The following is an 11,934-nucleotide window of genomic DNA, read 5'->3' on the forward strand; positions in this document are numbered from 1 at the left end:
ATCACGGGGTGACCCTCGGACAGACCTGCTGTCTGAGCAGAATGCAGAATCCAAATTGGGATTTGTGAGGCTTTTTAATGAGATACCCACCAGCACGTTCTGTGTAGGGAGACATTTGAAAAACATCCATGCCCCCAAAACACTTGCATCTGTTTGCTTTTATTGTTTGGTGACAAACGCAAAGTCAGAGTAGGTCTTGAGCAACTTTATTCACCAGATACTGTGGCCTACTTTTTAGATCATTCCAAATAGGAGGAAACTACGGTGAAATCAACATGTTTCAAATACAGACAGGAAACAGATGCAATGTCCAACAACTCAGGTCTTTGGCATGTCCCATAGGATGCACATGTTTCTCTGTGTGGGAGTGAGTGTTTATGTGCTGACAGAAAGGCTTGGGGCACCAGTGCTGGATCTAAGGAGCAAAATACAAATATGTCCCGCAGCCTGAGAAAAGGTTTACGCTACTCTAAAAATTCCTGAGTTATGTTTATTTGCTTTGTACCTAGTTGTGGTTTCATGTGGCTGTTATCTCAACACGTGTCATTTTATTATAAAAGCTTTGAAAGCTGCACTTTGTGCTGAGGGTGTTTGTGTTTTGAGACTTACATGGATTATTCCTAAATGTCATTACCTTATATATCGGAGATGGTCCTCTGGTTCGAAACAAAGTGACATATTTACTGAGAGACTCCCAGAGTTCAGAGGTATTGATTAGACAAATCTCAGTTTTCCATTGGCTGCATGACCTGTAACAGACAGACCTGGCCACTGCATTTAGATCAATTCTGTACAGGGCATTGTGTACAAGCATGCTGCCGCCTCGTATTGACTGTTGCTGTGAGAAGTGATCAGGGTCTCTGTTGTTGCTGGGTGGGATTTCGATTCAAAGGTTTTTGCCAGCCTCAGTTGACATCCACGAATAGGTGTCCAGCCCAAAATACAGATTTTGCACACATTTACTGGACGCTTTTATCCAAAGCGACTTACAATTGCTATATATGTCATAGGTCGCATGCCTCTGGAGAAACTAGGGGTTAAGTGTCTTTCTCAGGGACACACTGGTGCCTCACAGGGGATTCGAACCCGTATCTCTCACACCAACGGCATGTGTCTTCTCCGCTGCCCCATCACCACCACGCACATGTTAGTACTTTGATATAGTGAAATCTTTAGAGGGGACTGTAAGACAAGATAATGGTATCATAAAAGAAATAACATGTTAAATATATTAATGGATTAATTGCCCAATCTTCACCATCAGTTCAATTTCCTGTAGAAATGACATCTTTCTACTCGGTGATTTTAACAAAAACTGGTTAGAAAAACATATACGGTACTTTAGTAGTCTAAATATTACCCAACTAATTATGAGCCTACTCAAATCACCCCTAGAACCCAAACTCTGCTTGACTGGATACTGGTTTAACACCCGAATAGAATCTTAAGGGAAGGTGATCCTTTGAAAACTGCTAAGTGTCAAGGGTAGATATGTCTCTTGGGTCAGCCCCAAACTTATTAGTCTCTTTAGGCAGAGGTACAAAGCATGGTCAACATACAATCAGACATGGGATAATACTGATAGGGAAATTTACAGACAGGAAGACAAAAACGTTTAATGCAAAATCTAACTACTATATAAACTACTATAAAGAATGTCTCACTTGTGATTTTAAGAACCCTGAGCAAATGTAAAACAAATCAAAACACAGATAAACATTCTATCAATTAAATAAGAGTTATCAATACAACACTACATGGCATTTTTCCAACTAAAGTTCATACTGCCATTAATGAGTTAAAAGTCAAGAATTCAAGGGCAGACAAAAATGTCTTTGTTTCTTATTTTACAACCAGATCTATCTTTGTAATCTATCTTTCCCCTGGAGTAGAAACATTAAATCATGATATGGTTCAGTACTGAACCATGATGGGTCAGAGGTAACATGAAAGAAAAAGGAGTGGAGACAATGAATACAGAAAATTGAGGGGACATAATATGCTTTATATGTGCACAAATGACACAAAAGCTTGGACTGTGTTTCAAGTTCAAAGTGACTGAGAAACAAAAATATGTACTGAGCATGCTTGGTACAAATATGTTTTGAAAACAATTTGTACGCCTTTTTTCTCTGCATGGAATACCAAATTAGTGGAGTTTACTACTTCAGAACCGTTCACTGTGTCAGGTAGGCAAGTTGTCGATTAAGGCTAATACTGTCTGCCCAATTTCACTCAACTGCTGGTGTATTAGGTACAGTTAAAACTAATGCATGATGAAATTTATTTTGATTAAAATTTATGGTCACTTTGGAAGCTGCAGTTTGCACTCCGGTTGAAATGTATTGCTTTATACGAGGTGTTTCTAATATTCTGTCCACCTAATTTATAAGCATGAAGGTAGGCAAAACACCTTCACCCATTTGGCATTATTTAAGATAGTGGTTCTCAAAGTGGGGTCCGGGGACCTCCAGGGGTCCTTGAAGTGGTTCCAGGGGGTCCCCAGCAAAAACCTTTTTTTCATTATAATTCTATCCAGAAGTAGCACAGAACGTCTGACTATTTTGGTGATGGGTTTCATACAAATTACTGTAATAAAAATCTAAAAGCAAAAATCCTATCAGATGGGGGACCCTGGGACAAAATCTTATCAAATGGGGGTCCGTAGTTTAATTTGTGTTGGTTTAAAAAGTTAGAGAACCACTGATTTAAGATACAATAATCTATTAAATACAGTTTAGATGTGGTACTGTGTAGGTGCATCATTCCTTGTGTATCAGACATTTTATTAGCACATTTTCTTCTGAAAGCCTAAAATTCTCGAAACTATGTTACTTAGTTTGAGAGAAGATCTGCTCTTTTTCAGCAGCCCTCTTTTAAGTCATTTAACAGCTTGTCAACAGTCTTCTTTTGCTGGCCACAGACCATGCCTTGCTCATGGGCACCTTCGAAATGATTTTTTTTCTGATAGTTTGATGTCACTTTCAGGGCCAAACTTCAGAAGACACTGCATGAAGACAGCAGCATTCAGTATCTCTGCTCCAGGCAGACAGTCCCAACCATGTGTTTTCCTGCAAGGGGAATGTAAACAAAACATAGTCTTTTGTTTGCAGAAATCCCAGCAATGTTAATCCGTTGTTGCTTTGTCTTAACCACTCCTTTGACTCACACCACAAAATGTAGGTGCATGGATCTTAGCAGATAGTATTTACACTGTACTTGACTGTAGTGTCACCTTGATTCACTGAAGGAGTCTACTTGATTGGCTCATAGTGCGCATGACTGACGGCAGAGCTCTCATTTTCATAGTTAAAACAGATGAAACAGTTTTGGGAAGACAAAAAAAGGATGTAGGGCTGTGGCCTTTTTCTATGTTTAAAGCTGGAGTGCGGGAGTTTTAAATTTGTAGCCTATAGACGGGTTTCTGTGCAACGTCATCACCAAGATGCATGCACAACCAGGGTGCAAAAAGCAGCACTCTGTCTTTGCGGCGTATCAGTAATACGGAACGTTTGGTAATGTATTGTGTGCAGTCATGCCAACAAACCCACTTGAATTGAAATTGTATGGGACAACTTTCTCTCTACAGCAACCGTAGAAACTAGGAGTATGTCGGAGCCTTTGGCAGAGAACCTAAGGAACATCCAAAAAAATTTCTGATGCTCTAGATTAAAAAGAAACAGCCTTCAGAAAAAGAATTAAAGTCAGAAAGCGTTTGACGGTGAGGACGAACACGGATCACCATTGGTGTAGCTTTTCCTTGTTGGAGAGCGCTAACAGAAGAGAAGGGACTGAGCGCACACACACGGATGTCATGTTGCTGCTAGTGGACAGGTTGGTATTTGTAAAATATTTGGAGTAGACTAAATAGCCATTACATGTACTCAAAATATCCAAAATATTGGATCGTTATCTTGGAACTGTGAAAATTTCAGTGTATTTTTGTAACTATTTCTGAACACGAGCCTGGGGCATCTGTGGGCATACGTCATGAGCACAAAGGAGATAAAAGTTCCACACCGCAGGTTGAAACAAAGACTGCGATCTTTCTCTAACTTTAACCAAGTGCTGTGACTTCCTAAACAAATACTTTGTGTTTTAGTTGCTACGAGCAGATACTGTATTGGGTTTACTAACATTTTGTATCAACTTGCCGGATAACATATGGTTATTTACATAATTAACTCGTTAAAATAGAATCCAAAACCAACATTTCAACAGTTTCAGCTGGCAAACCCTTAAGACAGAGTGATACTTACTCTATAGAGAATGGTGAACTCACACACCCACCAGATAACATTTTAAATTTCAGATTATGTTTCTTGAACTATTATTGGAAGAGGCCAAGGCTGCACAGCAACAGTTAAAAATAAAACTGACGAGGCTTACTTGTCATTTCTTGACTCAGTGTCACTCAGTATAAGTTATTTTATACTTTTTAAAAAGACTTACAGTCTAGTAAAAAACACATTTTGCAATGTGCAAGTGTAAATCAAACAAAAGGAGCTTTTACAAAACGCGTTTTAGATAAGCACCATCTTTTCTCAGTTGGTGTGGTATGTGATTCTGGAGAAATCCAATTCCATGACAAATACCATGATTTAGAGCGAACAACGACACAGCAAGTAATGTACGTTAGCTAAGTTAACTGCCTCTACAGTTGCTGCTTTAAAACTAACATGCATAGAGGATGAGATGGTCCCAGAGCCAGCACAACAGCAACAGACAGCGACACGATGCAGCTTTCCTACTACTATAGCTAACATCACAACAACAGCATGTCTTGGAGAACTACAAAGTAAGCTGAATGTCTGTGGGCAGACCATCTAACATTAACTGACACACAAATCTTGGCTGTAATAGTGTTGTGTGGCGGGGTCCATTTGTTTGTTTTCCCATTTACAGATTTGACAAAAAGACATGTATTAGATTAGGATCGCATATCACACTTTTAAGACAGCTTTTCACCCACCAGCAGCAACATTTTCCCAACCATGTGTGGCTGGCTCTTCAGATTTAGCCAGATGGCAGCTCATCTCTTCCAAGCCTCTTAAAGCCTCTTAAGACCCAGGCCATGAGCTTCAGGAAACAAGAGAGCAACCTTGTTGGACTTCCTTTGCCAGAATGTAATCCCCCTCCCCCTCCTACAACGCTGCCTCTGTGGAGTTAACATCAGGTCTCATGAGCCACACACCATCTAGGAAATGCGCAGTGCCCTTGACTGTTGCTATGCCCACTTTATTGTCGCCTGGCTTACCTGATCCACCTTAAAGTGGCAGCACTTGAGTGTGATCTTTGATTTGTGTTTATTGCTGTTTACCATACTTGATGCAAATGTTCTGTATTAAAGTTTGAGCTTAGTCCAGGTTGTTTTTGCATGTCGTGCCAACTACAAAGTTTTTCTTTTTCTTTTATTCCCCTGTTGGTGCTGCCAAGAACATAAAACACATCACTTCCTGTTCACCAGGGGATTTTTCCTGTGAAAGAGCTACCTAACACTTTTTGCTTAGACCAGCAGGATTTTGTGAAGTGGGTGGACTTTGCGTTATATTAACTAGTACAGAGCAGATTTCTCTTTATAAAAACATTACTGATTAAGATATTTTAGTTGCTGTAGTTAGAAAGCAAACTCATCAGTTGACATTTGGAATTGCTCTCATAGTGGCTCAATCAAAATGCCTTTAGTTTGCTTTAGTTTATCTGTCTTGAGCTTTTATTTGCTACCAGATAGCACAAAATGAAATTACTTTTATATCACAGAATGTAGTCTACTGTGTGTGATTTGTGCTGCACCCAGAAATGAACTAAAACACATACAGAGTAACTCAAGGACAAACAACCATACAGGACTCACAAATTACATGCTAACATAAAGCACAGACATAGAAACATAGGTAGGTAGGTAGATTTTATTGTCAAAATACAACAAGTTACAGAGTGAAACTGAGTTTTGTAACTCCCTTCTGCTACATAGCAGACAGTAAATATTAATAAAAATTCAATTATGAAAAATGGTAACAGAAATAAACTATAATCACTGGAGCAGTGCTGAGGATGAACTAGAGTTTAAGAGTCTGATAGCTTGGGGGAAAAAAGCTGCTCTGCAGTCTGGTGGTGTGGCAGCAGAAACTTCTAAATCTCTCGTAGTAGGTTGTTCTCTGAGCACCACTCTACAAGATTATGAATTTCCTCCTGATATGAAGTCTCATCATTTGAAATCCGGCCGTTGATGGTGGTGTCATCCACAAACTTCACAACAGAGTTCTCTTCATGTCTGGGGATGCAGTCGTGGGTGTACAGCGTGAACAGGAGGGGGCTGAGCACACAGCCCTGGGGGGCTCCCGCGTTGAGCACTAGAGTGGAGGAGGTGAGTCCGCCAATCCGAACTGACTGGGGTCTACATACAAACACACAGACACACATGCATTTCCACCAAACACACACACACACACACACACACACACACACACACACACACAGAAACTAAAACAAGATGTCATCTCTGTATCAAATATGAAATGCTCATAAGCCCAAGGGGGGAACATTGTTAACTCTGTTACAGGAATGAAGAAAACTCATTCTGGAGGCAATATTTTCACAGAACAAACTAAATGAAACAACATTGTTGAGATGAAACATGAGATTGTTCCAAAAAACACACATTGCTCCAGAACATCAAAGTGTGTGTGGGTGTGTGTGTGTGTGTGTGTGTGCTTACACATACGCTGAGTTATGCACATGTGCGATAACAAACATGCCAAGACATTCTTGCAGTGACCTTTGACCTTCCTTTCTTGTTTTTGTATCAGCCTCTGCAGATGAATCATGCTTGCCCCTGAGCACCTGAATGTCAAGGTCAAAGAGAAACATTCTTAAATACTGTAGGAATGTAGCTTTTCTGTAATTTGCATTTCTCCTGCTAATGCTGCTGATCGGGCACTCCAGGCTGGTTAAAACAAACAATAGGAAACGTCTCCCGGCCGTGTTTGATCCAGGCCCATCTTGTTGTGGCGGCCACAGTGATGTTTGTGTCGCCACTCCAGCTCGCTGCCCTGTGGGTTATCAGTGTGGAAGCGCTGGCTTCCTACACTACTCAAGTAAATGTGCTTAAAAGCTTTATTTGGCGACTGCTCAGCCGACAAATGTGCAATAAATATTTAATTTGAACATGATTTACCTGCTCCCGGTTCAGAATATCTGTTTAAATTGCTTAATTTCAACAGAGACAACAGCTATTTGAAAAACGGGACGCTGACGTTGTGAGTGCTGAATGAAATGAGAAAATGTTTACGAGGTGTTGTGAAGTAGCATAACTCTTATAAATGTAATGTAAGGTTTTGCTTCTCACTCTGTCTTTCCTGTTTTGTCTTTGTACAGTCAATATCTATTTTCTTTCTACTCTCACTGTCTCTGTACTCTTTATCTCCCTCTATTCTCCATGTTTAGTGTTTTCCATCCTGTGTCTCAGATCCTGTGTACCAGAGTTTTCATCACAGTCACAACAACAACAGGCTGTGTGTGTGTGTGTGTGTGTCAATTTTTCCATACAGGACGACAAAGAGAGAGTGGCAGTTTTGCTGTTTCAGAGATCAAGCCTTCGTCACTTCCTTCCCGTTTCCTTCACTTCATTCGCCAGTCCCCTGCTGCAAACTGCCCCCTCTTTCCTCCACCTGGAAACACTCTCTCACACACACGCGCGCACACACAAAGAATCTGAAACACCACACAAACAAGCTCACAAAATCATTTTCATGCACATACTTTTGAACACAAAAGCAAGCAAACACAATGCAGGTGCATCTGCGGGATTTTCACAGAAACAAAGAAACAGTTATCCAGCCCTGCTGCAAACGTCCACTCATAAACATAGCTTACATTCATTCATATTCATGAATGCACTTCTATATAACATGCAAATCATTGTTACCAAATGATGTGTGTGCATGTGTGTGTTTTTGTTTGTGTATGTTGTATGATTTCTTAAGGGTTTGTGGTAAAATGGGCAGAACATGTTTGTGCACACTTTACAATATTTTGAGCTTATGTATGTCCACGTTGGTATAACATATGTAAGAATGTATACAGTGCACGTACAGCTGCTTATATTATTACACTTTGTGCACATTTGTGTGTCACTAATCATTTCTCAGGTGAAGTCAATGGGTCCACTTCACTGAATCAGCGTATATGTGTGGCTAACACAGCAATGCAGACTTTCAAGTGCAGCAGGTCATTACAATGAGACTCAGCAGGTCTGAACGGAGGCGTCTCTGTAATACTAGAGCAATCCCATCTGAGAGGGTGCTCCTTAATTTGAATAATGGCACCACTGTGACATGGGGCCAGCGGCACAGCAAGAGAGATGCCGTCAGCACCAGCAAAGTACCTTTAAACAATAACAGGAATCCTCCTCTGTGGTTTTACGCTAACCTCATGGTATTATAATATGAATACGACCGTTTCCGTTGGATGTGTAGGGAAAGAGTTTATGTAGTAGCTAATAAAACATGTCCAGCTCTACTTGATGGGAAAGATCAGCAGAGTTTCAATCCAGCTGACAATCAGTTCGCTAAAAACACATATGACATGGTGCCTATGAGACGTGGGAAAGCAGAGGAATTGCAGTGCGCTGGACTGGATACAGAGGATAAGCACATCGCTCTGTAATCTTCAGCTTATGAAAATGAAATTGACAGATACCATTGTTTGCTCTAATAAGCAAAACTCTGTGCGACAGGAATGCTCCCAGTCAGGATTCTTGTGATTAAATGGGATTGTTCTCTGTGTTGAAAGGGTGAAAGGGATATAGCTTTGTGTGTGTGTTCATGAGCTTGTTTTGTCAAAAGAATCTAGCACAAACCAAACTTAAAAACAACCTACAATAACCCTGTAAAACCACAAAAGACACAGATCTCTAATGTTGTGAGGAAACTAAAATTTTACTTTTTCCTACAAATTCAAAAGCACCCCAAAAGTCCCCAAATATCACTTTAAAACACAAAATGTGTATCAACCCTGTCTCCTAAAAATGTTCATGTACAAGCGTTCATGGTGAACATCTTTGAAAAATGTGCTAAAAGTATTTCAAATGTTGTTATGTTGATGTTGAAGCAATTCAAAGAACTTGGTTAAAGCTAGGGATGGACTGTTGTATTGGTCAAACATTTCTAAAAAATTAACGCTTAATTTCGGGCACTACTACATGGTTCACACCATTTTATTTCTAGAATATTTAAAACTGATTTACTGGCACATAAGCAAATAGGCACAGAAAAGAGGCACCACCGTGGCTACAATGAACCACAGTGTCCCTAGTTTGAGTCTGGACAGGGACCTATGTTCTATTATTCTATCCTGTCTATAATACATGTTTCAAATGACCTGCAGTGTAAAGGCTTCTATTCACAGCATGGGACACTAAGACATGGCTAAACTGTGCTATGACGAGATATTAAGGGGGCAAAGAAAAGGAGAGCAGGAGAAACTGAAAACCCCCAGTGAGACGAGGTGAGGCCGGGGTTGGAGGGAATGGGGGCAGAGGTGGATTCCTCTGGGTCTTGTTTCCATCTGTCACCAGAAGAATCACGTGCCTCCGCCCGCCTTTCTAACCAGTCCATCTCGACACAACGGAGCAGGCTGGAATGCAGTGTTGCTCAAATCTGGCCTCTCTGAAGACTGGCATTATTCCAATAACTTGAGAAAAGGGGAGATGAAAGAAAGAGAAATAAATGAGAAAGAAGTTCAAAGAGAGAGAGAGAGAGAAAGAGACAGGAGGTGAGAAAGACTGATAGAAATATAAATTAAGGGGCTAGACAACCTCATCTCTTCTTCTGTTTGTGTCTCAATTATATTTTCTAAGTCTCTTGTTCAGGAAATGATTTTCAAATTTCCATTCATTAGCATATATTACAGAAATAACAGAATACAGATATGAAATGAGTATACTTTTTACGTGAAGGATGCGGCGAAACACTGAATGTATGCCATTGCTTACAGATTATTTTACATTGTCATTATGTTTTTACTGTTGTTGAGTGACAGAAGAGTGAAGAAGAGAATCATTAATTTCCAAGGCTCATAAAAGTAATGCTGACAATGGAGACAGACGATGAAAAAATGGAGACAGATGATGAAAAACTAGTGGGCTTTGTGCTTGATTTCAGTATGTGAACAATATAAACTTAGTGTGAAATGTGTCACTTTGTCTGTAATGCCTTTTGTTGGATCTGACCTGATAGTCTTTGTCAACATGGAAACATGTGACATAACAAGCTACAAGTATTGACAATACCTCAGATCAAACATGCCTGTTTGGGTGTTTTATGGCACTACACCAGACTAACAGCAAAATTAAAGGGCCAGGTAATTAGATCACAAAAAAAGTATATATTTTTAGGCTTAGGCTATTTTTTACTCATAGTGGCATTTGGCTATGCAAATAGTTTTAAATTAATCTAATGAGATTTTGAATTCTGCCACCTCAATACAATGCAGATGACTGCAGTTTCATTTATTGACTTGAAAAACACCACAGCAGCTCAACTTTCTAGAAACAATTCACTGGTTACTGTGGGTAATCCAAAAACATCACTGTGATCCCACTTTTCACTGCAAAATTCAACATCTGCATGGCCACACAACACTTCTGTCAGCATTTGTGTGCAGGTTGGAAGACCTAATGTATCAAAATCGTTACCTATAGTTGTCTGCAGCTGGTCATCACTGACACAGCTTACTTCCACAAAGTTATACTAGATTTAGTTAAACACTATTTGTCGTTATCTAGAGTATGTGTGTATACTGCATTTATTGAAGCTATCTAGCAGAGTTTCAGGGACAGGACCACACCTCAATTGTGCCATTTCTGGTATTCCAATAAATATCCACCTAAAAGGCTGATTTATACGCCAAATAATGTAGCCACGCTGTAGTAAGCATTTATACTTGTGCATTGGTGTCTGCTTCGCTCTGCAATTACAATCCCAAAATGTTAGTTGGCGGTGAGGTTTCTACATTTCACTGTGTTGACTTCCTCCAGTTGAGCCGGCTAACGTCTGAACTAGCCTTTTGCTAGCTTGAATGGGGGTAAAGTGATGAAATGATTAAAATGATAATCGTGTGGCTCTTCTAGACTTTCCAAATATTATCGGACCGAAGGGACCAAATTCTGATAGTGAAACGAGTTGTTTTGCAGTGGTTGTGATGCTCAAAAAAATTTATGTAACGTTTTACTGCCGCTTCTTTCACAGTATAAGTCTATGGGAAAATGGTTTGACCACTAGTAGAATTGGCACAGAACACTTGCTGGGGGCTTAGATGAAATGTGATGCTGCCAGTCACAGTTCTTGCAGTCTTTGTTGCCGCAATGTGTAGTTACAGTTTTGGGGAGGTGCGCGTCAGGCTACGGTATAGGGTACACAGCTAGGTGTAGGCTACATTTTACCTATGGTGCATGAATTACACAATCAACTACAAGTTTTAAGCCTATCACGAATAATTTTTCATTTTTGAATCATTGAAATGCATCTTGTTGATGGTGTGGTCCTTGCTAGTGAACTTGGAGCTGACTGAGAGAGTGCCAAATTTGATTTAAGTTTTTACTTATTTAAGAAGTATTTCCGGTCTTGGCCAGTAACCAACATTCTGACAAATCCCTGTACGATTTATTCATAAAAGCACCAAAGTTGTTCTTCTGTACCTGTCATGTGACCTCTGACCTTTCTGCTCAGCAGAACAGGAGAAAAGTGAAACTTAACCTTCAATTAAAGTGAGACTCTCTCAGTATGGAATACGTGAGCCTGTCTAACGGTTAAGCTGCAGTTAACCATTGCCTTTGTTACAGACACACTGGATAGATGGTGGACAAGAGGCTTTAAATCAAACTAATGAATGCAATGCATTTGTATAATCCTCTTCCTACATAATCTGTACGTT

The sequence above is a fragment of the Micropterus dolomieu genome, linkage group LG05 (genome assembly GCF_021292245.1).
Source record: "Micropterus dolomieu isolate WLL.071019.BEF.003 ecotype Adirondacks linkage group LG05, ASM2129224v1, whole genome shotgun sequence".
In the NCBI taxonomy this organism is placed as follows: Eukaryota; Metazoa; Chordata; class Actinopteri; order Centrarchiformes; family Centrarchidae; genus Micropterus; species Micropterus dolomieu.